The following is a 27,590-nucleotide window of genomic DNA, read 5'->3' on the forward strand; positions in this document are numbered from 1 at the left end:
AGTGAGTATAAGCGCATTTAAACGCGTTAAGTACATTATTAGCAACGAATATTGACATACGAATTTAAACCTATCGTAAGTAACAGAAAAAAAAGAACTGTTTTACAATTAACGAGTTTGTTAGTTAAAATTAGTCATTAGACTGTTCACAATAAAGATAGGTTAGAGATGAAAATTGATCACTGTTGCACTTCTATTCTATTAAGAAATGACGCAGCCAAAAGACTTCTTTGCATCAGAAACATTTTATATGTGTAGTTGCGTTGCATCCGTCAAGGGAGCAGTTCGCATAAGCAAAGCGAAAAGCAAAGTCTACAGGTGATTCAAAAGGTTTCTAATTTGTTCGGTAACTTGCCTTGTGGAACGCAAACTGAAACAATGCAATATATCGCGATGATCGGAACTGATTCATTAGCATGGATACGAACTTGGATTGTTTCGTTGGTACATCATAACATCCGGATGAAGAAGTTTCATACTATGTACAAATCGTGCATTTAACGTTCAATCTCTCCAAAATTCTCAACCGTACAGGAGTTTTATTACCTTGTAATCAGCATAAAGTGGTATTTCAAATGGCATGCTTAGTTTCTCTGCAGGCGAGTACTTTCTCCCAAACTTCCTTTGTGAACATGCTCTAGTCCTAAGTGGCAGGAATCCTAAAAAATCTCTTGTGGTGGTACCATCGTGTTCATCCTAAGAATACTATAGAATAATTGCAAATACCACCATGTTGTTTCAAATATTTAAATATGTAGTTTGTACCAGGGAAGAGACAGTGAAGGCTGCTCCCACGGTTGGGGGGAGGTATTAAAGTAGGAGCCACTGAATCAGTTTAGAAGGAATACCTGAAGTTATTATTATTATTATTATTATTATTATTATTATTATTATTATTATTATTTGTTTTGCGTCCTGCTGCAACGTCGTGATTACAAAGTACCACAACGCCCGGGATTTGAGTACGGTGCACAAACCACAGCACAGGCCGTTCCTCACCACGCTTCATTCTCACAGGATGCTATAACAACACAAAAGAGAAAAAAAAGACTTCGGAAATTAAAAAAAAAAAAAAAAAAACTTGAAATATGCCCACAAGAAGAAGACGATCATTTAGAACAATTTCGTCTTCCGGAGATGACGCAACAAACTACTAAGAAACTGTACCTCCTTATATAGATTATTTACTATAAACACACCTGTCTTCTGTGTTTCCTCATTACAGCAACTATTCGATCTATCACATGCATTTGTATATGTTTGTAATCAACGTCGCTAAAGCGCTTAAGTTATTTCCATATCATTCTCTCCGTATATATCTAAAAATAGGACAAGCGTTCAGAACTTTGATGACGCCAGTTATGAAATCTTTCCTTTTCGATAATAATGGCATTACAAGCAGTGGCGGATCTTACCTGCAGCTAGGGAAGCTTACCCCCAGTTTCTTGAGCGACAAAATAATCGAAGCTATTACTTATCTATCTATTAAAATGCTACAATAGCTACAAAAGCGCCTGAGCTCCAACCTATAACCTTTGATTTAGCTTATTTGTGATTTCACGTTTAAGAGAAATAAATGTTTTAAACTATGTGTACTTTAAATAAATTATTAAGAGGCCTTTTCATATTTTTTTTCAAAATTATTATTCAAAGCCATTGTATTTTATAAGCCTTTTCCAAATCAATGCAAATGAATTGTGCTGCCATCTTTGTTCTTTCAAACTGTACGTTTGTGGGCGTTTATATGTTTGTGGCCAATCCTTTCGACAATGAGATCTCGGAAACTACAGGCTCTACAAAGATGGCGTTTTCACTGATCGATTGCAAACTTTGTGTAGATTGTTCAGTTCAAATTGAATATTTAAAATAAAAACATGGTCATTATTTTTTATTACATTTTTACGGGTACATTGGAAGTGTTGAAATTTAAAAAATGCTATAGCATCATACCCTACACATTATACATTCCAAAATCACATATTTGTATGCATTGGTTGCATACCTCTCAGGAATGTGTTTCATGACCAAATAACGAAAAACGAAGAAAATGAAATGAAATTTTTGAGTTTTACATCCCACGGTTATGCCGGTTAGGCTAAAAGAGACGGTGATGATGAGAGATGAATGAAATGGTGGAATGAAGAAAGTGGGAGGAAATGGGAGAACCCCGAGAAAACAAGCGCACACGGTGTTTGTCCACCACAAAGTTCACTTGGCGGGAGCAGGGTTTGAACCCGGGACCCCAAACACCCGAGGTGAACGCTCTACCACTGAGGCACCGCGGCCCGGCGTGAAAAACGAAGGATAACCATTTCTATACTCTAACAGTAAGTTGAATCTTTATTGTTTCGACTGTTTTGCTCAATGAACACCATATATCACTGATATTATAATTAATTGTGTTTGGAATGCACAGTATTTGCTTATTAGATACTGAATGCAAGAAGAAAGAAAACACTGATCATACATCAATTAAAAATTCGAACCGGAAGTAGGCTCAAATCTTGTAAACAGTGCGAGATTTTGAAAAAGTAATCGACAAAATCTCCCCTTTATGGTATCTCTTGCCAATTTTTATCACGACGTCTTTCACTTGAGTCTGTAAAGGGACGTACAGTCACGAAAGAATTTTTCAGTTGACAATTTTTTTCCCCTAAAAACAACAATAAATTAACCTATTAGAGTACAGATTTTGGCAAGTTATCAGATTATAACTGTTCTAAGGATAAAAAATATCCAAATTAATACATTTGTTTTCGAGTTATTGGCGAAACAAAATTTGTCAACTGTCAAATACTTTCTTTCCTGGCTGTACAGATGTGAGAAATAACAAGAAGATTCATGCTCATATGTGAATGATGCGCTGTGTAGAGAGCGCAGGTTTAGCTAGTATATTTTTAAAAGTTTATAGTAAGCACTAGCAGAATCTGTGCTCTCTAAACAGCACATCATTCACATATGAGCATGAATCTCCTTATCATTCCTCACAACATCTGTTTTTGTTAGTGATGAGCGCAAGAGTGTTGGTCTTGCAGTTTTTGCAAGAGTCTTGCATGCAAGAGCAAGAGCAAGACCAAACCAAGACCAAGACTCTTGCTCAAGTCTTGCAAGTACCGGTTCTACATGAATTTTTTATAGAAGAGGAAAAATCATTATATCTTTCACCTGATCTTCTTGGCTTCAGTAAAAATGCCACTGGAATGTGTTCTCAGTAGTTTATGCAATCCCTGAGAGTCGATCTGCCCTTGTAGCATATAGCCACAGTATGTCGTTTCCTGAATCGGTTCGCATTTTCTGTAGTTATTACTTGTTTTCAAGCACTCACAAGTGTCATCTTGCTTCATGTGAGCTTTTCTGGTGGACAAACACCGTGTGAGTGGTTTTTTCTACGGGGTTTTCCCGTTTCCTCCTACTTTCTTCATTCCACCATTTCATTCATTTCTCATCATCACTGTGTCCCTTAGCCTTGGTGCATTATCGTGGAACGTTAAACTTGATATTTCATTTCATTTCAAAACATAATAGTGGTGTTCTTCCAAAACAAAAGAGAAATGTAGTACTGAACTTTGATATTTTCCATAAGTAGAAGCTTTGCTTTGTATACTCTAACACAAACAAACTATTTGCTGAGCAAAACAATATATTCACATAAAAAACTACATTTCTCATCTCAATGTAGTTTTTATGTGAATATTGTTTTGCTCAGCAAATAGTTTGTTTGCGTACTGAACTTTAGTAATTCAGTACAACATGAGTTCCGACACATGGGTATGGCCTTAGATCCGAGGCTCAAGCATCCATTGAAAATTCCTAATGTGTACTCATAAATTTAATATCGATATAGCATTTTCATGACATTGACAAAAACTTCGTGCATGTGACCGCAAGTTTGATTTCATGGGCGGATGGATGCTTATACGTTGAATAATTGTATATCAATAAAACTTTTAGCCTCCTTAGGTATACGGTACATCGATGATTGAGTGATATAACATTATAGAGTACAACAATAAATAATCAACATTCACAAGTGAGAGTGATTTTGTGCAGTTATTTCAAATAACTTGGAGTTTGATGCCGTTATTTTGTATTTCTAAGATAGGTCAAATGTATTTATGTAAATTGAATTTACACAATAGACGTAGACACTTTAGTTGTTTTCAGTTTCCGCTCAAATTATTCTAAAATATTAAGAAGTTTGATTATAATCATCATTATTTTATTTTTTTTCTCTTTTTTGGCCAATATTGCTAAACATATCATCATCACCAACACCACCATCATCATAGCTATTCTGCCATTATTAGCAGGTCACTTGCTGCAACTGAGATGCTTCGATGTACGGCGGTCCTCAGCTAGTCTCTTCGTCTTGACGTAGATTTTTTTTTGTTTTAATACCTTCCTTCAACTACAGTCTCTTTTGCCGTTTCCCTCTTTCCTTCCACAATACCCTCCAGCACGTCCCTCATGATACGATTCCTCTTCAGCCAATGTCCCAACCACTTCCTCTTCCTCCTCTTAATTACGTCAAGAATTATTCTTTTCTCCCCTACTGCTAACTAGGGGTCTACTTCTAACACCTTCCCATTCGTTTTCGTTCAACCTAGCTAATTCTCTCCTTTTTCTCCACATCCTCCAATTCTTTTTTTATTGAGTTTGTGTAATGTTCATGTTTCTGTCCCATAGAGTACATATTGGAATCAGTAAAACAAAATCTTAATATTTAATTGGAAGTTTGTTTAACACAATTAGCTAATCGTGGTTGAAAAGAAAAAAAATCAGATGCTTTTAGAATCTAAAAATAATTTTGCAATTCATAATATTTCAGTAATTTGTGCCATCATGATTTTCTTTCATACGTCTCAGGGGTAGCCTCCCCAGTTTGGGAAACAGTGGAATATTGGATGTTAAAAATATTTAAAAAAAAAATACGAAACGTTGTGATTTATCTTATAAGTAGTGAAGTGTGGGCACCCATTAAAAAAATAAAGGTAATAGCCTATGTTGATCATCATACTTACACGAAGGTAAACTATATTACATTTAGAAACATACATTGTATTTCCGTTATTATTAGCGCATTGTAGAATTTATTATCCTTTATATCCAGAGTAAAATTTACCTATGAAAAGCATAAGATTCTTAAAAGCAAGACTTGCAAGACTCTTGCCAGCAAGACCAAGACCAAGATCAATACTGGGTGTGCAAGAACACCCGGGTCTTGATCTTGCATTTGATCATCACTAGTATATGCCCCTTTACAGACAAAAGTGAAAGACGTCTTGATAAAAATCGGCAAGGGGTAACATAAATGGGAGATTTTTCGATTTTTTTCCGAATCTTGCACGTTTTTAAGATTTGAGCCTACTTCCGGCTGGACTTTCTAATTGATGTATGACCTGTGTTTTCTTTCTTCTTGCATGCAGTATGTAATAAGCAAATACATTACACACACAATTAATTATAATGTCAATGATATATGGTGTTCGTTGGGCAAAACACTCAAAATATTAAAGATTCATCTTAGGCTGGAGAAATAGTTATGCATCTTTTTTCATTATTATTTGGCCATGGAACAAACGCCGGAGATATATACAACCCCTGTATACAATCATATGGTATTTGAATGCATAACTCGTAGGATATGATGTACTTTTTTTTTTAAAAAAAAAACTTACTTCCAGTGTATCACTAAAAAAAATGTAATAAAGAAATAACGGCCATTTTTTAAATATTCAATTAGATCTGGACAACTTACACAACTTTGGAATCGAACAGTGAAAATGGCACGTTTCTAGCACTTGTGGGTTTTGAGATTTCATTGTCGAAAGGATTGGAGACAAACATATAAACCTAGCATTTTAATATATAGATTCACTTTATTCTTTAATGCAAAATGTCTGAAACATTTGATATAGTTTGAGTTGCAGTTTTTCTGTAGTGTGATTTGTAAAACAATATTGAGATTCACAATGTCAATTTCCAATCTAGCCAAATACCCATCAGGAGAGATTTAAGTTAGAAATTTGTGCCGATCCATAATATATATATATATATATATATATATATATATCCATAATGTAACTACTATAGTCTAGGTTATGGCTAGCCCCCCAGTTTTTACCTCCTAGATCCGCCACTGATTACAAGGAGTGGAAAACAGTATTTTATCTTAATTAAATATCAACGCTGAAAGTATTCTTGTTGGAGTACTGTGATGGTGAACGTCCATAGGAAGAAAATCTAATAAACAACGTTTCTCCATCAATACTACACTGCAGCAAGTCCTCCCCGCTGCTCTAGTGGCTTAGCTGACGCACTGTTGGTACATGGGATCTTGGATTTGATTCCCGGTGGAAAAGCATTAAACATATTAGGGTGAATTCGCACATGTCACACAACCTCGATGCTGAGAAGTCCAACCAACAAACAAATTAAATGGCGTACTTAATGTAGTGGGTAGTGGAAGGAAAAATCTACAGGTACACTACTGCAATTGATAATGCGACGAAGATGTTAACAATGCCTGGTCTTTTTTTTTTTTTTTTTTTTTTTTTTACTTCGTAGCAACTCAGCTGGCATAATAAAAGAATTGCTCCAATCAAGGTCATGATGATACTCAAGAAAACAAAATATTAAAATAATTTAAGACTGCAAAACAAAAGGGAAGTTACTACTGTATTAACTTTTCTCAAATAATGACATATGAATTTCATGTTGATATAAAAGTTTTTTTTTTCAGTTCCTCAATTTTCCTGTAACTACTTGTTTTCTACGCTGTACAAATCCAAACGGCACATGAAAATGTTGCGTGTTGAGTTTCAACAACACTCGTATAGCTGAATCCGCAGTGAGCTGTAGGCAGTTACGTAGCCGTGCGCTCTGAAGGTGATCCCGGGCGAAAGGACACCAGAGGACACCCATCCAGCCTTGCCTTCGGTCAAGTAGCTCTTGGGAGTTGGAGGCTGAGGTGCTGGAAACTCCAAATGTGGAAAAGTTAGGCAGGTTTCTACGTGACTGTTGCCGCAAAACAACACAATAGATTAGAAAAGACTTTCGGGCGAACAGCCAAACATTACCAAGCAAAATTCATCGTGCGTGTGTTCGTGTCGCAATAGAGAAGGCCAGCTAACGACGATAAACTACATGACGAGTTATCATTTCTCACTTACGCAAACAGAGGCATTTACCAGTTTCCAACAAACCTCAGTTCCCACTCACATTATTTGGAAAATATCTGCTGTGGTATTTGTTCCACTGCATGTCCGTCACACTATCAATATTTTCATAGTTGTTATCGTATTCACCCATCGATTAATTTTCCAAATTTTAGTCAAACCTAACAGAAATACCACCAAAACTAAGAACGTGGCCAAGATAAAGAGGGATCCAGCTTCCCTGCATTCAAAACTAACTGACATAAGGACTACGGCTGACCAATTGGCACACGTTCAACTATGTAATGCAAAATCAGCGAATCGGCTCCAGCTCATTATTTCTGGCTTTTTAGACTAGAGTTTACGATTTCTTAACTCAAGTAGCTACGGAATTCTGTCAAAATTCTCAGTTTATATCGCACGAGTAACCGAACTAGAAACCACGCGCACTAATCATATTGCTTCCACTTATGACGCCAGCCTCGGTAGTACTCAACTCTGGCTACGGGTCGTAAAATTTAGTTTCCTGCGAAAAATAAAAGTACAACTTACCTTATGGATTATTTGTTGTGAAATTCTGCTGTGAGATTTCCTGAAAGAGGTATCTTATAACTGGAATGATTCGTTCTATCGAACAGCAGACATGAAGTTTGGTGATGCTCCAAAATTATACTTTCACTTCTATAGCTGTCAATGACGGGATATAAACTGACGTCAAAGTCTTATATTTTCCTACAAGTTGATGAGGAAATAAGCCGTGATTCCTTTGGATTGATTCATATGTCTAGCGTGGACTAGAAAAAAATCTTATCTTTTATGTAAACCTCAGCTCTGCGTCATGTTGGAACAGAGGAACCTCGATGCAAGTTGTTTTAAAATGTCTGCCCCACAACGATGTGTGTGTATGTGTGTTTTAATTAAGAAATGGTGATTTTTATCATTTATGCCGAAGAAATAACTTACAGAAAGCATGTGACGAACCTAAGCTTACAAATGAAACAGTTCTCTAAACACTAGTTCAATGATTTCGTGTACTGTTAATTCGTTCTTCCTTCTGATATCAAATAACACGCCTACAAGACTTCTGCATGTTGTAAGTCTGTATAGTATTAACACAAAAACACTCCAACTAAAAACTACCAAATTATTATTTATGGGATATATGCATACGATAACTGAACTATGTTACTGCAAGTTGATTTTCCTTGTGGTTGCACTCTCAATGTATGGATCATTCGGACGGGAAAGACCGGATTCAATTCCCGACTGGACTGCACGTTGAAGGGGTGGGCACGGTACCTCAGTGGTAAAGCGCTTACTTCTGGTACATGGGGTCCCTATTACGATTACCGGCTAAGTAAGTTTGCGGTGGACAACATAGTCTCCGTGGATTTTCTCGAGGTACACTTGTTCCCTCCCACTCTCTCATTCCACCGATTTCCCCAACATTTATTTGCCTTAAGAGTCTTCATCCCGGCGAAATTAAAATACCGCTAATTTTACAGTAATTATGTGATATCTTCCAATAGATAAAAGATAATCGAAATATGGAACAAGAGCACCCTAGACAATATTATTTTACATGAGATACCGTTATCACGACCCACTTATCTGCTTTCGATTTCGAGCCATTTTGAAAATCGGCATTTATTTTGGCGTTTTTAAACAGCTGAAAACGGAAAGCCACTAGGTGACTTGTGATAACGGTACCTCGCGCAAAATAATATTGTCTAGGGCGCTCTTGTTCCATATTTCAATTATCTTTTATCTATTTGAAGGTATCACATAATTACTGTAAAATTAGCGGTATTTTAATTTCGCCGGGATGAAGACTCTTAATTATTGTATCCCTTCGACTAAAAGGCATAATTATGAGGTGTTAAATATTTCATTTTTCATCCCCCCCCCCCAATATATTACAGAAGGTAAAACAAATAATTAAATCTTTCAGTTTAACATTCCATAATTATGCCCTTTAGACTAAGGGAGACGAATGGTTAAGGCAAGTGAATGATAATGGAAGAATTGGTGGAATGAGAATGAGGTAGAAAACGAGAATACTTCGATAAAACAAACGGACACAAGCTTACTTGGCCGGGGATCGAACCACAGGAAAGCGGTCTACCACTGAGCCACCGTGGCCCCTACACAAGATAAAGGATGCTATAACTTCTCTTCAGTGCTAGAGTGCTTATCTCATCTGCGAAGGGTTTTGGTTTGATCCTCGGACATTTAATAGTCATTCTCTTTCATTAATCACCCATCTCCTTTAGCCTAAAAGGCACAAATGCAGAACCTAAAACAAGCGTAATTTTCTCGTAAATATATAGTCAATGTTTCTGAGATGGTCTTTGTTATTCAGTTAACCTGTTAAGCAGATAACGTCATAATTTCTTTAAAAATGTATTATTTGACAATACGGAACACTTCCAAAGCACAAATTTTTCTATGAGGAGTATTAAGTATTAGATAATTATGTGAAAATCACCATCATCGTAGCTATTATTGGCAGGTCACTTGGTGCAACTGGGAAGCTTTCATGCTCCACGGTCTTCCGCTGACCTCTTCGTCTTCGTGCACGAATTTTCTGTTTTGATATCGTCCATCAATTGTAGCCTGCTTCACCTCCTCTCTCTCTCTCTCTTGTCACCATATCCTCTACTACCTCCCGCATGATACAGCTCCTTCTTAGCCAATGTCCCAACCAGTTTCTCTTACTCTTCTTAAGAATATCCATAATTGTTCTTTTTTTTCTAACACCCTCCCATTTGTTTTCCGTTCAACCCAGCTAATTCTCTCCATTCTTCTCCACACCCACACTTTGAAAGCTTCCAGTCATTTTTAATCATTTTTGCATAATGTCCGTTCCTGATCCATGCAGTACAATACTCCACATGAAGCACATGTCTTTTTTTGAACTCTTTATTGAAAGTCCCAAAAAATAGGATTTTGTTCATCCTATCCTTGCTTTTATGTCACCTTGACTCTTCATTTCACCACTAGTAATACCACCCAGGAATCGAAAGCTAGTCACCTGTTCTATTTTCTTTCCTCCTACTGCCATATTTGATACAGACCCCTCCGCAAACTGGCAATATTCTGAAAAAATTAGAAAAATACGGTTGGAGTGTTGAGCACTTGTACTTGTAAGTTCACGTGTCATATAGTCTAGGTACAAAAAGGGACTTTGAATTTCAAAACGACCAACCACCAAAGCAAAGACGCGAGAACACTTTCGTAACATTCCTACCTTACACACCCGAAGCCACTTACACTAGAAATAACCAGGGCCGGTTCTAGACGTTTCTTAAGTGTAAGAAAACAATATTTACGCGCTTACACAGAAATAATAATAAAAGAGTAGAAAGTTATAATGTACAAAAATTCTTCAAATAGCTGTTACATTTGCAATTCTTCTTCAATATCTGTAGTCTCCCTGTGAATATTAACGGAAATGGCGAAATTATAACTAATTGACTGTGGATGAATACTTAACGATAATTAATAGCATTTAAAAAAAAATAAGCACAAGACACAACTAAAATGTATACGTAAGGTGTATTTTGACAAGCACGATTGAAACATAAATGTCGAAACAGAGTAAAACTCATGAACTTCAAGTCTAACATTAACACAGGTTTGATTTCGACAAAGAGGTATGCTCTTATGCTTCATTAAAAGCATATTTAGAGTTACATTGTATTTTCTAGTGATAGGTTATGGTAAATAGCATCAATTGTAAAGGGGTGTTTTGCAGCCAACCACACAAAAAATCAACTTTATTGTTCTTTTGATATTTTATCTGTATCTCAGTTTGCACAATACTTATTTGAAGCTATTTGGAAAATTTTTCATCACAACATATTCTCTAATAAATATGCACACTTAAAACACAAAATTCATTTTGCAGTTTGGCGCTCCCTTCACCTGGCGCCTCCTGCGAACGCGTAGTCCGTGGGATTCAAGATCCGGCCCTGGAAATAACTAACAGCAAAACACTTAAAAAAAAAAAAGTCAGTGAGAGCCTTATGCATATAATAAAAACACAGTTCCAGGATTTACCTGGTCCTGAAAGTATTCAGGGAAGAAACGTAGAATGACCTTAGTCAAGATGGCCGGCAGCGTAATTTGTATCCTGGACCTCCCAATTGTGAATTGAAAACAATAATTATGTATTTACCTCACTCGATATAATACAGAAACAAATTCTCTGTTCTGAAACTGACATCATGGTTACTTTTCTTCAAATATATCTTTAAAAGTATGTTCAAAAAGAACCTCCCAACCTACATCTCTTTCACCAGCCCCGCATCATTATCCATAGATAGAAATAAATCATGAGATGCCACGTGGCTATATAGGGTTCGGATCCTACGTTTAAGTTTTACACCCACGTCCCATATTGCTTCGCTAACCAACCAATCAAATGAAAGGAAAGGAAATCTTCCAGTTGTAACGTTCCACAATTATATCGTTTAGGCTAAAGGAGAAGGTTGATTAAAAGTTCTCATCCCGGCGAAATTAAAATACCACTAATTTTACAGTGATTATGTGATATCTTCAAATAGATAAAAGATAACTGAAATATGGAACAAGAGCGCCCTAAACAATATTATTCGGCGTAAGGTACCGTTATCACAAGTCACCTAGTGGCTTCCCGTTTTCAGCCGTTTAGAAACGCGAAAATAAATGCCGATTTTCAAAATGGCTCGAAACCGAAAGCAGATAAGTGAGTCGGGATAACGGTTTCTCATGTAAAAGAATATTGTGTAGGGCGCTATTGTTCCACATTTCGATTATCTTTTATCTATTTGAAGATATCACATAATTACTGTAAAATTAGCGGTATTTTAATTTCGCAGTGATGAGGCCTCTTAAGGCAGGTGAGTGATGGAATGAGAATGTGGAAGGAAACGACAATATACCGAGAAAATCCATGGATACGATGTTCTCCACCACATATTTACTTGACCGGGGATCGAACCAGGGACCCCACGAACCAGAGATAAGCGCTCTATCAACCAATCAAGGGAGATACATACTACTTACAATTAAAATCTTTGTTCACGCCAAGGTATCAAAATTTCTTACGTATTTCAGAAGTATGTGAAACTTTGTGGAAGAGCTCAGCGAGGGCATAAATACTAAAGTCATCACCCCAGTATTCGCCTGGTGAGACTGACGATAATTCTGAAAGAATCTCAGTCATAGTTAAAAGAACATGGTTATTAAAAGAGAACTGGAAGAAAGTTGAGAAGAGAGAAAAATGCTTCTTGAATTTTTCTAAGAAACTTCTGGTTCATGTTTGATCTTGTTCTGACGTCTATCGACCAAGGTAGCCTTGCGAACTTGAATGAAACGTGTTCTTCTATAAATTATACTCATTTGGCGGCAGTTTCAACTCCTTTTGTTGCTTTCGTCCACAATCTCATTTCAGCAATTCTTCCATTATCATTCCGTTGCGTTAATCATCTGTTTCCCTTAGCCTAAAGGGGATAATCGTTAAGACGTTAAAGTGAAAAGATTTGGAAATGAAGTGAAATCTTTCAGTTTAACGTCCCACAATTATCCCCTTTACGCTACGGAAGACAATGATTAAAGCAAGCGAATGATGATGGAAAATTTGGTGGAATGAGAATGTGGGAGTACCCCGTGAAAACCCACGGGCATCATGTTGTGCACTACAAACTTACTTGATCGGCGATCGAACCAATGACCCCATGCACTAGAAGAAAGCACTCTACCACTGAGCCACCCAACTGGAAGATTTCATTTAATGTTGTGTTTCAATTTTTATTTCGACCGAAAATTTTAGCAACTCATTTTATGTAATGAATCCCTGGTACAGCAATTAATAAGCGATAGAAACAACAAATAATCCACTCTTTGAGAGAGAGAAAACCTGTTTTCTTCAGGGCCTCGTGAAACGAATACACGCCAGATGAATGCTAAGGAAAACAGAGAGGTGAAAAATCTTTCCTATTTAGTAGGCTGCAGCTACTAGGACAATGGGTCACTTCTTGTCTTTCTCTCTTTTTTTCTTTCTTTAGAAAGAGAAGTTCTACATAATAATTCAGGTGATTATAATTACGTAAGAAGCATTGTTCTTCTCAAGATACATTGTTCTCGCGTTACTGTGATACTTGGGTCAATTGTTTGAAACTAATATTATAAGCAGCGTACTCTCACGACAAATTCAATGCTAACATAATCGTGACCCATGCACACTTCATTTCCTAAAAAGTTTACAGGGATAGCGAAAAAAGCATAAAGATGTGAGAAGCCAAAGACAAAAGAAAATCACAAAACCAATTTTCTTGCATAAAATTTGTTTATTATTCCTGAGTGAATAATATATTATATATATGTATAAGCATTGTTAATTGAATGATATAGAAACTTACGGAACATAAAAATAATTAATTTTGATATGTTCCAATTTTGAATATTGATTTCCTTCACAGAAGCTGACACATCCTTTCTCAAAGTCTGAAATTAAATATTATTATTTTTTTTTTCCATCACGAAGCACTAAAGCTATCTGCTTAACACAAGAGATCTTTTACGAATTAAACTAATGCCGAGTACCGTAGAGAATAATTAATTTAATTAGGCTCAATTATAATCCAAATTAGAGTAACCAGTTCTCATTGGAAACTTCTGGTTCAATGTTAACATCATTTGTTTCCTGTGCAACACCTAGGATTGTCAGCTTTGGAAAATGGAACTACCGGACATTCTACTGTATTAAGTATACTCTTAAGACTGTGACATCATCACTCATCAGAAATACAAAAAACAACATGAAAATGGTTACTTCACATAAAATTGAGCGATTCGGAGTTCGAATTTAATAACTTTAGTTACTTTTGAAGCATTTATTTAACTTACTTATTCCAATTTTCGTTGAGTCGGCAGTCAGTTGTATTCCAGTTTACTACATATAATTTTTGTAGTCTACCATCAATAATACATTGTATTTAAAACAGAAAAGCAAATATAATTCGCAATATAATTATGGCATGCACAAAATATACTTGATAAATAAGCCTTACCAGCTTCGCTGGGGCTGGTAATGTCGCATAATGTCTACATACTTTTACTGGATCTAGATGCATTATTTAGTTGGAAGATGTAACTGACAAGGAACATCACCCAATTGTTCGGCTCCGATTTCAATGTTTTCTTTTTTTTTCTGATAGAGGACATGTATTCATTACTTGTGATGACAAAAATTTTTGGCATGGTGCATCTTTTCTTTTTTATATATATAATTTTTAAAGGTTGTGATGTGGTTAATAGAGATTACTGCAGGCGTTCCTTACTACTACTATGTGCGTAAGTCCCTTACCTCCGCTTCTAACCGGCGTATTAATGATAATAAGTAGATAAAGGTTTCCGTAATACATATTATGCCTAGGGAAAGTGATACGATAAGGGTATCCTTGACGGCAGTCATCTTGAAATCCGCAATTTTGAATTAAAGTGAAGTTTTGAAAAATGAAAACCATAGCATGTGACACCTTATTTTAATAGTAAATTTTCCCCAAAAGCCAATGATATGCTTATTTTTGTTCTATAGTTAACCAGTATGAATTTAGGACTCTTCTAATGTGCACCAAACGCCCATTATTCGATCTTTCAAATTGGCAACACTCCTAATTTTCACCGCATGTTTTAAGATTCCAACTGGCACTTTGCAATTATTCCCATCTCTCATATTTTCTAAATTTATTACATCTTTTTAAGAGTTGCGATTTGTCAGTTCATGAATAGTGTTGGGATAAGCATCCAGCAATCTTTCTGAATTTTGAAGACTTGCCATATAATTATTAATTTCCTATGCCTGCCCTTCAAAAACTCGTTTACTGACATGAATCATCGCACAACGAAACAACTCCAACTTTGCATTCAGGTAATACCGAAGACGTAGCTTGTAATGGATAATGGATGAGACGAGAAATCAAATGAAAATTCACTTCAAAAAAAGAAAACGAAATATGATTGTTGTGTAAATCAATGGTCTTCTGTTTTGTTTCATATTTATTTGTGTATTGTATATTTATTTATTTATGTATGTATTTATTTATTTATTTATTTTCTATGGCAATATTTTAGCTACTCAGACAAAAAAAAAGTCGTTCGTTTTCTAGCGATTGTTGTCGATGATTCATGTTTGTAAGATTTATAATCAGTATTGATCGGGAACTCGATTAAGTTACACCCTTTCTTAAACAAGTTACCTGTTTTCATATTTTGTTCATGGTACAAACAGCGTTTTGAGAACAGTCATATTATGTCTCTTTGATATTTTCTATCATTGCTGCTGTTCCTTTAAAGTTTTATTTATTTACAAAAAATACTGTTTGTCGTTTGCGCAACATGTAGGCTACATTTCATGATATTTTTTTTTGTTCGTATAACACCAATTTGTTATAATTTTATTTGTATTTCTTTACGTCACATAGGTCCATAGGTTCATCATGTACTCTGGGTTAAAATAAATAATCACACTGCAAGTCTTCAAAATTTAGAAGGATTGCTGGATGCTTATCCCAACACTGTTCACGAAATGATAAATCGCAACTTCAAAAAAAAAAAAAAAAAAAAATGTAATAAATTTAGAGAACCTGAGCCATGCAACAATCGCAAAGTGCCAGTTGGAAAACATACGGTGACATTTAGGACTGTTGCCAATTTGAAAGATTGAATAATGGACGTTTGGTGCACATTAGAAGCAGTCTTAAATTCATACTGGTTAACTATGGAACAAAAATAAGCATAACATTAGCTTTTTGAGAAAATTTGCTATTAAAATGAGGTGTCACATACTATGGTTTTCATTTTTCAAACTTCACTTTAATTCAAAATTGCGGATTTCAAGATGGCTGCCGTCAAGGATACCCTTATCGTATCACTTTCCCCTAGGCATAATATGTATTATTGAAACCTTTATCCACTTATTATCATTAATACGCGGGTTAGAAGCGGAGGTAAGGGGCTTGCGCACATAGTAAGTATGAACAATTAATATGCCTGTAACTTTTCCCCAAATGGGCGTATCTTAAAAAACTAACTTCACCATTGTCTTCCTGATTAAATTCTAGCCCGAAATTATGTATCATATTACCCTTTTCCCATTTGAAAACTTGACCTTAATTCAAAATGGCGGATTTCAAGATGGCTGCCGTCAAGGTCATACGTACCATACGACTTCCCCTAAGCCTCATATGTATCTACATAGTTGTTATTTCGTTAACACTCCGTTTACAAAGGGTAGTAAGGGACTTCTGCAGTAATCTCTATTAACCACATCACAACTCTTAAAATTTATAGAAAAATAGAAAACATGCACCATGGAAAAAATTTCTATCATCACAAGTAATGAATACATGTCTTCTATCAGCAAAAAAAAATAATAATAAATAAATAAATAATAAAATAAAAAAAATAAAAATAAAAAATCAGAGCCGGACAATTGGGTGATGTCCCTTGTGAGGATAAAGCAGTGCTAGGTGTGCTCTTGAAAATATACTTTTGTTGACCTTTAGCAGTTTGGTAAGTTCAATAAATTTTTCTACCTTCAACTCTTCACCAAATTCCGCGCTCCACAAGTCGATACCAAAAGGAATTATAAGCCCTGCTTTAACCATGTTCATCGACAAACGATTTCTTTCGGCAGTCCAAAATAATCTGAATAGAACAGAAAATAGGACTAGTAAGAGGAAAAATTACCGGACATTTAACGTCCGATTTTTGAGGTCGTACTGGACACTGGAAAAGGAGGTCAGAAACCGAACGGTTTGGAACCCTAGCAACTACTTTCGTTTTCTACACACATCTTTCACATGTCTTGAGACTTGTAGCTTCAAAACACAAACTGCCCCTTCTATTACAGACTCTTTCGTTCTCCTACAACAGAAGCCATGCAACTATTGTTCGAATATTTTGCTCTACCAACCTAGTTTTATTGTGCACACTTTGCAACAATACTGGTTCCATGTGTGGGAATAGAGTACCTCCTAAAGTTCGTGGTCAAAGGCTGCTCTACACGCTAGAAATAAGAATGGGGAACTCATGATAGGCCTGCATTTCTGCTTAGTGTTTTCCGTGCTTTTCTCTGACCAATTCACCTGAGTAACCTTCGTGAACCATTTATGTTCCATATTGTTGTGTCTACAAGGGGTATTTCATTTATTTTCTTTTATTGCTAAGCACGTTGCTATTCCAGCTGTGCGAATCTGTGCAAATTAAAGAAGTAACATAAAAGTCATAAAATGAAATAATACTTTTTTTTTTTTTTACAGTTCTTCATGGGTCATATGCCGTTCTTGGATGATCAAATTTCAAGCTACATTTCGTGATTTCTTTGCATATACGTCAAGCTTCATAAAAACGCGATATTATTCGAAGCACGTTAACGTATTATATTTCAAGCTACTCGTTTACATTTTTGTTATTGCTATTGTAGTTGCACTGTTACAGCTACCAACTCTTCGGTCGTTTACTTTTATTTAATTTCATTTCTACAAACACATGTTCAAAAAATATGTATATTCTCAATAAAGCACTAATATTTTCTCAGTAATTTCTCCTCAACAACAATAATGATATGATTCCACTTCATTAGCTCGTATATAGTTAATTAGAGCTTTGGAAATATTCAACATGTATAAATAAAACAAGGATGACTGAAGCATCAAATACATTCATAATACTTTTATAACAGTTTTGGCAATGTAACATCCATAACGAAACTATTTCACAAATGAAATCTTTTAGTTTTACGTCCCACGCTTATGCTGGTTAGCCTAAAGCAGACGGCGATGAGAAACGAATGCCATGCTGGAATGAATACAGTGGGAGGAAACGTAAAAAGCTTACGAACACAATGTTTGTCCACCATAAAGCCCGCTTGACGCGAGCTGGGATCGAACCAGAAATCCGACGCACCAGAGGAGAACGCTCTACCAGTGAGCCACCGTGCCGCACTGTTATACAAGTTTTATCTCTTAAACTAAGTACGTAAAAACTGAACGAATGCTTGTTTTGAATTTTCTAAATTTAGCACAACTTTGTGTACAAAACAAATAAGAACAATAACCTTTGTCAGCAATCTTATAATTTGAGATTGGTTGATTTCAAATGGACAGACACTCCATCGTTTTTCTTACACTTGCTGTAGATCTGAATGATGCCTTGTAACACGCGGTGGAAATTTCGCCTCAAGATTATTTTCTTCACCATCTTTACTACAAAACGATCCAAGTTGTGATCGTTGCAGAGAAAAAGATATTACTCTGAACCATAGTGACAACTATAGTTTCATCGAAGCAACAAGTTCTAGACTCCGGGGTAAGTGATGGTCAGGTGAAGAAGGAATTAATTATTTTATTTTGATTGAAGTGGAGTCTCACTTAGTTTGTTGTAATTTCCAACTCAGGCAGGGAAAGCCCATGTTATGGCTCTGAGTGAGTGAGTCCCATCCAAGGCCGTATTTAGGGGATGAACGTACACCCCGTTGATGTAAATATGCACTATCTAAAATACGAAGCTGGCAATGAAAATAGGAACACTTTCCGAAACTTTCTGCAGTCCGTCATGTTTCTGTTCGGGGCTTAAAAGAAAACGAAGTTTTGCAAACGCAATAGTTTAAGTCGATTTTCTGAAGGTTGCCGGAAGAGGATGATTACCTCCCAGATGCGTACATGTCAAAATCCTTCCCAGATGGGTAAAAATGCCATGGGCGATGACATGACATATTTTATCCGTGTCAGTGAGAACTGTACCGTGAGATTTCTTTAATATATTAGCACGAGGTTGATAGCCTTTCTTAAATTCGTTGATTCCCTTATACATGTCCCGGATGTTTTTATTTTTACTATTATCTTCAAGTTCCTTAATTTTAGCTTTCAGAAAATTGCGTTTCTTTGTTCTAAAAGGGAAACTTCCAAAACTTCGGGCACCACCAAACCCGAAGCTACGTTAACTAAGTTGGAATTTAGATAGAATTTTCAGACAAGACGAGTTCTGTGCAACGCTTTTCTAGTATTGTGAAAAAGAAAATAATGAAAATATGCCTTTAATTCACGTAGGCCGTCTGTAAATTTTCGTAGACTGTTAGCCAAAGGAAGATGCAACCATTTTTTTAAAAAAAAATAACAATTGGAATTTTTACGTCTATTCTCAATACGTTGTAGTCATTTACATTACACGTTTCTCACGAAAACAAAAAAGTTTTCTTCTACTTTTTTTTTTATATTAGTGAACTAATACAGCTCATGAACCTAAAGTTCACTGTCCATATAAAAGAAAGAAATTGCTTCACCCGGATGAAGCGTCTAATGCTCGTAACAAAGCCGGAACATCTAGTGATAGAGAAAAAAAACTCCCACGAAGTTATCTCATACATGGGAATTTTCTTCTTACAAGTATGTGCTTCCTGTAAAACGACAAGAATTGTACAGATACCTCATACTTTTTTCTATTCATGCTACAAACAGGAATTACAATAAAACGAAAAAAAAAAAAAAATTGAGTCAATATCAAATGTATTCCTTTCTTTCCTTTTTTTTTTAATCAGAATAATGAAAAATAGCATCCAGTAACTTTGTTGGAATATCATCGTGTTTGGTGAAGCATACCTTGTCCGCGGATGGCTGATAAAGAAGAATCGTTTGTGTCGCTGTCTTCAGATTGGTACCTGTCACCTAAACCAACAAAATGCATGACATCCTAATGCACTGATGCGGACGACCGGTTCCACCTGCAGTGCTGAATATTGTCATATAATTCTACCCAGTGACGACTTTCGAAAGTCGTATTTTTGGAGACAAATATATCATTTCACAATTACGCAAAAAATCAGATGAAGTATCCACGGAGATTTCACTATTTGTTTAATACACTGAGATAATATAAACTATTAGAGATGCCTTTCCCTATGTCGCAGTGTTGATTCGAGCGTGCTCTCGATTGTAGCGTTCGATTCGAGATATCCTCTCCCAAGATGGTGTATTCCGCAAGTTTCAGTCAGCGTATAAACAATGGTGCCACCCCCACCCACCCCTCAGTTGGAAGATCTTTAATTTGTAATACGAAACCATAGGCAACGCTGTATGTGAGAAGTAAGTAAACCTCACAATAACCCTGCGAAACTTACCAATTAGTAACATTTTGGTCTATGTACCTTTTAGAAAATACTACTCTTACTAATGGTATATATATATATATATATATATATATATATATATATATGTGTGTGTGTATATGGTGGGCTAGTTATCTACATCTCTGCCATATACTGTATTACTTGTTATGTTTTTCAGCGCCCTGCTCTTGTGGTATTTAACTAAGCTTAATCCCTTCAATGCTGCAGATGTAAGCGAAGTGGAACTTAGGAAAATCTGTGGAAGGCAAACTTGGAACAAATGCCTAAAAATTACCGTAAATTTTGAACAATACTAAATGTTACAATCCTTTACGTTATCCGCTCTACTACGCTTTATGATACTAAATCGATAAGTATTATTTTTAAAAGTAAATCGCAGCGCCTGTGATTTTAACTAACAAATTCCACCAAAACAAAAATAATTATATACTATATACGAAATATAATGTTCTTAATTTGGTAGAACCATTGCTAAAGTGAACATGAACCAATTTACAAATATACTTTTTTTTGTACAGAATATCGATAAATAACATGTGCGTTGTATGAGAGATAGGTCTATTGTTCCTTTTGCCAGTGAGTGAGGATTATTCTATGCTATAATTTCCATCATTAGCAATTTTTAACGTAGGCAAAGTAGGCCAACTCCCTCTACAACCAAACAGTTGCCTTGCCAAGGTGTCACAGAATACTTGTACGATACATAATTTTGGCAACATTTCCAACAGCTAATAAACATATACTTCAATAAATAAGCAAACTTTGATAATTCTCTAGGTAGTAGTCTTTACGAGCCATTTGACAGTGTAAATACAATGCATATGCTTTCACCCAATGCTATTACAAGTACGCAACCACATTATATTATTGACCGCAACAGGGTAAAAGAAGAAAGAAAATGATCTTCTTTTGACATATTGTGAAATTCCAAAGAACGTTGATTTTTTCGTCGTATAATGGAGCACAGAAATCAACAATAAAACAGACATAAATTACTATGCAGCCTTAGGTGAAAAACATTTCTTTATCCTCTTCCAATATGGTGGATCGGTTCGATATATGCGAGTTCGCTACCATCAAAGATCTCGCATCAGGGCATCTCTAGTTCTTTATATTATTTCAATCGTTTAATGTAACATAATGTATACGACTAAAAGTAATTAAAAAAAACTGACCAGCCACCTTAGTCGAAAAGACGTACTCCTATCGACAGAAGAAATTTAATCGATAATTGCAAAAGGTCTTCAAATTGCAATAGCAGCCAGTTACTAATTTTAGAGACGGACAAATAACAGGAAAAAGACAGCATTAAGAGTCAATCTGCAATCAGATCGTTAAATTCCTAAGTTAGCATCACAAGGTAGAATGTAGAAGGGAAACTAGACATGAAGACCAAGAACACATCATCTGAATAACAGCAGCACACTAGAAAAAGAAAATAAGGAAAAATTCCATGTCCCCCACTAAGAATCTCTAAAGGAGAAAGGTAATAAAATCGTCAAGTAACACTTGAAAACATGTTGAAACTTATCACTCAGTTCAATAAAAGTGTGATTGAGGGCACTATAATCATTTGTTACCATAATTAAACAAGAATTTTAGGAATGACAAAAAAAAGTACATCAAAAGATTCCGATCTTGGCCATAGTTTTTGAATCAAGGACCACACAATTTTTGAACGGCCCTAAATCGAGTTTTCGCATTTTCTACGGAGTAAGCACATACTGAGTTAAGTGCTAGTTTGGGTTTGGCTGCACTATATGTAGTTCTCCAGATATAAAGCGTACAAGGAAATTTTTGATCGAAATATAGTGGATCTCTTGATCCAATAAAATATCTAATAACAAAATTATCTATCTTGTTAATGCTATTTTGATAATATATCTTGTATACTAGTGGAAGAAGAAACAGAAAGAAAGCTTCGATTTTAACAACATCCAGTTCTACATTTTCAGAGCTGACGACCATAGCCCAATGCTTTCACTATGAGTATCCACTCTTAGTGCAACGAAAACTTAATAAATAATTAAAGTTAACGCTCATTTTTATCATTCAATCATTGTAAGACGGAACCTACTGGGTCCAAACCACTGCTCAGGTTTGTACGAGACGCAAGCATTTCCACCGCGGTTCGAGCCCACGATCACATGCAAGAATCCATCATTAGAATCCATCATTGGTATCCATACAGCCACGAAGGGACACCAGTGAAGTGACGGATGTTTCACAATATCTCTTACAACGACTAGAAGGTGATTTTGCTAACACAAGTTAGTTATATGATGGAAGATAACAGCGACTACGTTTCTGAATAATGGACTTCAAAACTAAACTTAAAGACCACAGAACACAAACGATTGGCATCACAGGGCGCACTATTTCAGAGGAAATCATACTTCAATTACCCAGGAAGTCTAATTGAAAACGTTGAGAGGTGGTTCACATGGTCGAGCGTTGTTCTTTCATCAGTAATTTATCATTATTATTCATTTGTCGGGTTAAGAGATATTCGGTTTGGAAAGAACAAAATTAATGTCCTACTTTGTTATGTTTTGTTCTCCTTTTATGGCTTGATTTAATTAAATTTATAAAAAGCTCCACAACAGCATAATAATAGTATCATTTAAAAAGCTAAAGCAAGTCCATCAAACGAACAAAAGTGTAGGCTCATTCTAAAGGAATGTTCTTGTACAAACCTCAAAGAGAAAATAGTAGCCTCTTACATTTTTCAATATCCAACTGCAATGCTGAATAAGAGAGAATGTTTCCAAAAGTGAAATTTCTGCGGATACCAGAAAGAGCCTCAACGAATGTTAATACAGTGAAAGCAAAACTTCAAAATTTGTACAAATTATGGACAAAGTGGAGATGATGGAGAGAGTGAATATCAAACATGATCCTGCGCTACAATTTATATATATATATAAGTGGCAAAAGGCTAATTGAAGCAACACAGATTGACAAGAGTACCGCTATACCTACCTTCTCTTCGTGTGTTACAATACTAAAAATTTCTCTTTATTGACACCTTTGTAAGTTTTTATAACGCAATAGGCGAGCGACGAAAGTAGAGAAGAAAATATGATGAAAGTGAAGAAAATCGAATTCGAGATTTCAACGGATTTGCTTGTTCCATGCCCCAGGCATATATACCTCTGTTCGCCAATTCATAATGATGTTCACTCTCGTAGAGGCCATACAGTTGAAAGAGCTTCAACCAAACTTTAAAGTCTTTATGTGATTCTCCAGAGCAGATCTTTGAATTTTCTTCCTAACCTTAAAAATAAGGGTAGTTTACGGAAGGGTGAAAAAAAAAAAAAGCTATTTTCTTTATATTTCATAAATTAATTTCCCAACAACTCCTTTTTAATTAATTCGAGATTCACTTTCGCCATCATCGCCACTTTGTCCATAATTTGTACAAATTTTGAAGTTTTGCTCTCACTATATCAACATTCGTTGAGTCTTTTCTGGTATCCGCAGAGATTTCATTTTTGAAAACATTCTCTCAAATTCAGCATTGCAGATGGATATTGAAAATTGTAAGATGCTATTATTTTGTCTCTAAAGTTTGTTAATATTGTGGTGTAAGCCACTTCTCTGGGATAAATCAAGAAGGGGTAAATTTTCTCGGACGATTTTCTCAAATACGACCTGGGCAATTTTCTTCATGAATAAATATTCCATTAACAACCTGACAATAATTCATAACTCATAACTCATTTGTAATTAAATATACAGTACGGGCTACCGCAATAGACTCTCTCCAATTCCTTACAATAAATCACATTGTCCTGCAATTAATGAAATATTTTCTTGAAAAATGCGAATACAATTCTAAGGCGTTTTCTACGAATACAATTCTAAGGCGTTTTCGGAAAACTTCACTGGAAAGAAATTCATTTCCCAAAAGTAAGCTATCCTGTGTAGATTTTTGTATAAGAAATAGCTTACGTTATATGTTAGGATTATTAATGAAATATTTCTTTATAAAATAATAAAAAAAATCGCATGTGGTATTTTACAAAATTGAAAAAAAAAAGCATCCTAATAGTAAATTACCCCTTGTAAATATTTCCATGGAAGTGATTTATGAAATATTTATTTACGAAATATAACCAAAATCAGCCGTATCGTTTTTGAGGAAATATTGTGAAAAAAAAAAGAGTAAATTATCCCTAGAATTATTTTTCGGGCAGAAAAATTTACACGATATTATAAAGTTATTAATGAAACATGTATTTATCGAATATGAACAAAATAGCATGACTCTTTATTCAGAAAATCGCCCGAAAATCTCACTCCCCAGAAAAAAAACAAAAAAAAAAAAAACTACTACTACTCATATATTTTCTCAGGACAAAGAGCTCTCATACTGTTATTTTATTAATGAAAAATTTATAAAGTATGAACAAAATCCCTTGTGTTGTTTTAGAGAAAATTGTCAGAAGAAACATCACAAAGAATAAACTACCCCTTATACAATTTTCAGGACAAATGAGTTATGCCATATTGTCAGGTTGTTTCAGTCCGAAAAATTTTGAAAATGCCGTATAATACTGTTAGTATTTCAAAATAAATAAATAAATAAATAAATAAATAAATAAATAAATAAATACAGTAGGAAGTCGAAAATCCGAACTAATTGGTACCACAAGTAGTTCGGGTCTTCGAAAATGACCATGAAAATGCCATTTAGGCTTAAATATACTGTACTGTATGCTCTTTTATCGATACAGGGGTTATGTAGTACATACAGTAATTACAATACCGTACGTACGGCTACTTACATTTAATGTTTCTGAAGAACCTGCTCGTACTCTAAATTACACTGTTCTTGTAATTCAGTCTTAAAACGTAACTTGTACAGGTCTAAGGGAAAATAAAAATATGTATGACAAAGAATTGCATAAGATTGAACTTTTGTAAAAACACTGACTTCACACAACGCCGACGGGCAGCTCTATTGTTTGTTTATCGCTAGCGCTAACACAAAATGTGAAAAGCTTCTTGGGGCCGCGTTCGGATTTTTGACGTTCGGATTATCGACGTCCTACTGTAAATAAACTGATAATTGTAGAGCAATATGATTTAACGTAAGGAATTAAATCGAGAAAGTTTAGTGCGGTGTCTTGTACCTTTTATTGATTTTAGAAAACTTTCAACCCTACTTATTTTTATTGATTTCGTTACCCTAAATATCAGATTTGAGGAATGTAAAGCTAAAAAAGCAATATGGACATTAAGAGTTTTACATATTGATTTGCTACGGATGTTATTTGAGGTTTTCTATTTTCTATGAAAAGCAACTCCTTTGATGGTATCCTCAACACCTAAATTGGATATCCGATTATAATAAATATTTACGATTTTCTCCAGAAATTTCCACACATCATCCTGGAAACACTACGGTGTTTAGTATTGAGTGATTTCAAAACTGATTTTTCCACAAATTGAGAACCTCATAACTTAGAAACGAAGATGATTTTGATTTTTCTTTCATGTAAGCTATTTTGTGATTAGAACCACTTTCCAGCAGACAATGGAACGGGAGTGTACGCCTCTGGCTTGGTAGACCCAGGTTCAATTGCTGGTGGAAGCTCATGTGTTTTAATTCCACGCTAAACAGTAGGTTCATGTCTCGTATAGCCTTGCTGCTGAAAGGGACGTTAAACTGAAAATCAGAGCAAATCAAATCAAATTGGAACAGGAACCGTGGTACATCCCCTACAGTGCATGGGATAGCTACGAAACAGAAATAGTCGTATACGAACTAACCATAATAATGTATTTTACTTCCTAAGATAATTCGACTCCAACATTTCGTCTGTGCTATGGAGTCACATACATTAGAAAACAAATTTGTGTTTTCTGAGGAAAGACTTGTCATTGGGCGTTAGCGTTGTAATTCAAGCGAATTCCATGTTAATATTTCTCATGTGAAAAGCTCTATGAACTCAACTGGAAAAACAAGAGCTCTTACTTCTTCTTCTTTCGAACAAAGAAGGAAATGTCGCCTGATTACGAGTTTCTCTCGCAGAACCAGTTGAGGAAACAACGTCACACATACGATCGGAACTATTACTGATAAAACTAGTGCAAGATAAATTTCTATTTTCCAAATATAGTCACTCAATTTTTATATTGTTCCTGCTCGTAGCCACGTTAGAAACAAGACTTTAAAAAAATCGTAACTACAAAACTTAGCTACGTAACTTCGACGTGCAATACCCAGCTTCCATTTCCAGTGGGAGCTCATGTCATTTGGTTTGCATACTACATTAAGCTGTAGATCTAAGAAGGTACATTCGCGAAGCGTTCACTCGGGATTCGTATAAAATCGATTCAATTGCCAAGTTCTCTGCGGTTCAATGTGCATCGTAATAACTTTAGCTTCCCATACCGGTAATTTTCATATTATATATATATATATATATATATATATATATATATATATATATATATATATATATATATATATATATATATATATATATATATATATATATATTCTGAATTTAATCATACATTGCTATAATCCTCGGGCACAAAATTGGTTTTAGTTTCCTTATGCCTCTTTCACATTATCCGGCGATTTGCCGGATCCGGTTCCGGCTGTTTGCCGGATCCGGTTTCGGCCCCTTTCATATTATCCGGCGTTTTGCCGTGGATAAAAAATATGCGAGCAGGGTTGCTGTGCAACTGAAGAAACAAAACTCAGTGACTCTTGTCGTGTTGTGGTGGCTGTAATGGACAGACGCAAAATGTGTTTTCTACTCGCCTTGTTAAGACACAGGCAGAAAAAAAAAAGTCAGAGACACATATGGGTTCACCCTTTTTTAGAGAAGCGGTACTTGAAGGAGATTTTTCTATACTGTTTCCACAATTAAGGGAAGACGAAGTAAAATTCTTTAATTACTTTCGTATGTCTATCGCATCTTTTGATGAGTTATTGGATCGCGTACGGACCCAGCTGCAGAGGCAGAATTCAAAATTTAGGAACTGTATTCAACCTCCAGAAATGTTGGCTGTAACATTAAGATAAGATAATTTGTATTTTTATACACACAGATAACGTTAAATTTAATGTAATTGAATAGGTGGTTGAAGAAAGGATCTGAGTCAATTTCGTATAGTCATAAGATATTGAAGAAAAAACATGTTAAAACATTTCACTACAATATACGAGACGAAACACTCAACACAAGAAGTTAATTCCTTTATCAATAGTACCTTACATATATTCACAGCTGAATTTCCAA

General features: G+C 35.4%; 1 protein-coding gene across 5 annotated transcripts in view; it reads right to left on the bottom strand.

Moving 5' to 3' along the window:
- The window catches only part of Ipk1 (Inositol phosphate kinase 1), a 794,094-nt gene that overhangs the window by 389,469 nt on the left and 377,035 nt on the right, over positions 1–27,590 (bottom strand). Inside the window, exon 5 of one of the 5 annotated variants that reach the window (XM_081761270.1) lies at positions 10,192–10,256. The exons of 3 other annotated variants lie outside the window; for them this stretch is intronic. The gene's annotated coding sequence lies outside the window, so the exon portion shown is untranslated. Of the gene's footprint in view, positions 1–7,709; positions 7,847–10,191; positions 10,257–27,590 lie in introns of those variants that run through there. One more of the 5 variants, XM_081761273.1, reaches the window with a different exon arrangement.

The sequence above is a fragment of the Thermobia domestica genome, chromosome 6, assembly GCF_964235325.1.
Source record: "Thermobia domestica chromosome 6, izTheDome1.hap1.1, whole genome shotgun sequence".
In the NCBI taxonomy this organism is placed as follows: Eukaryota; Metazoa; Arthropoda; class Insecta; order Zygentoma; family Lepismatidae; genus Thermobia; species Thermobia domestica.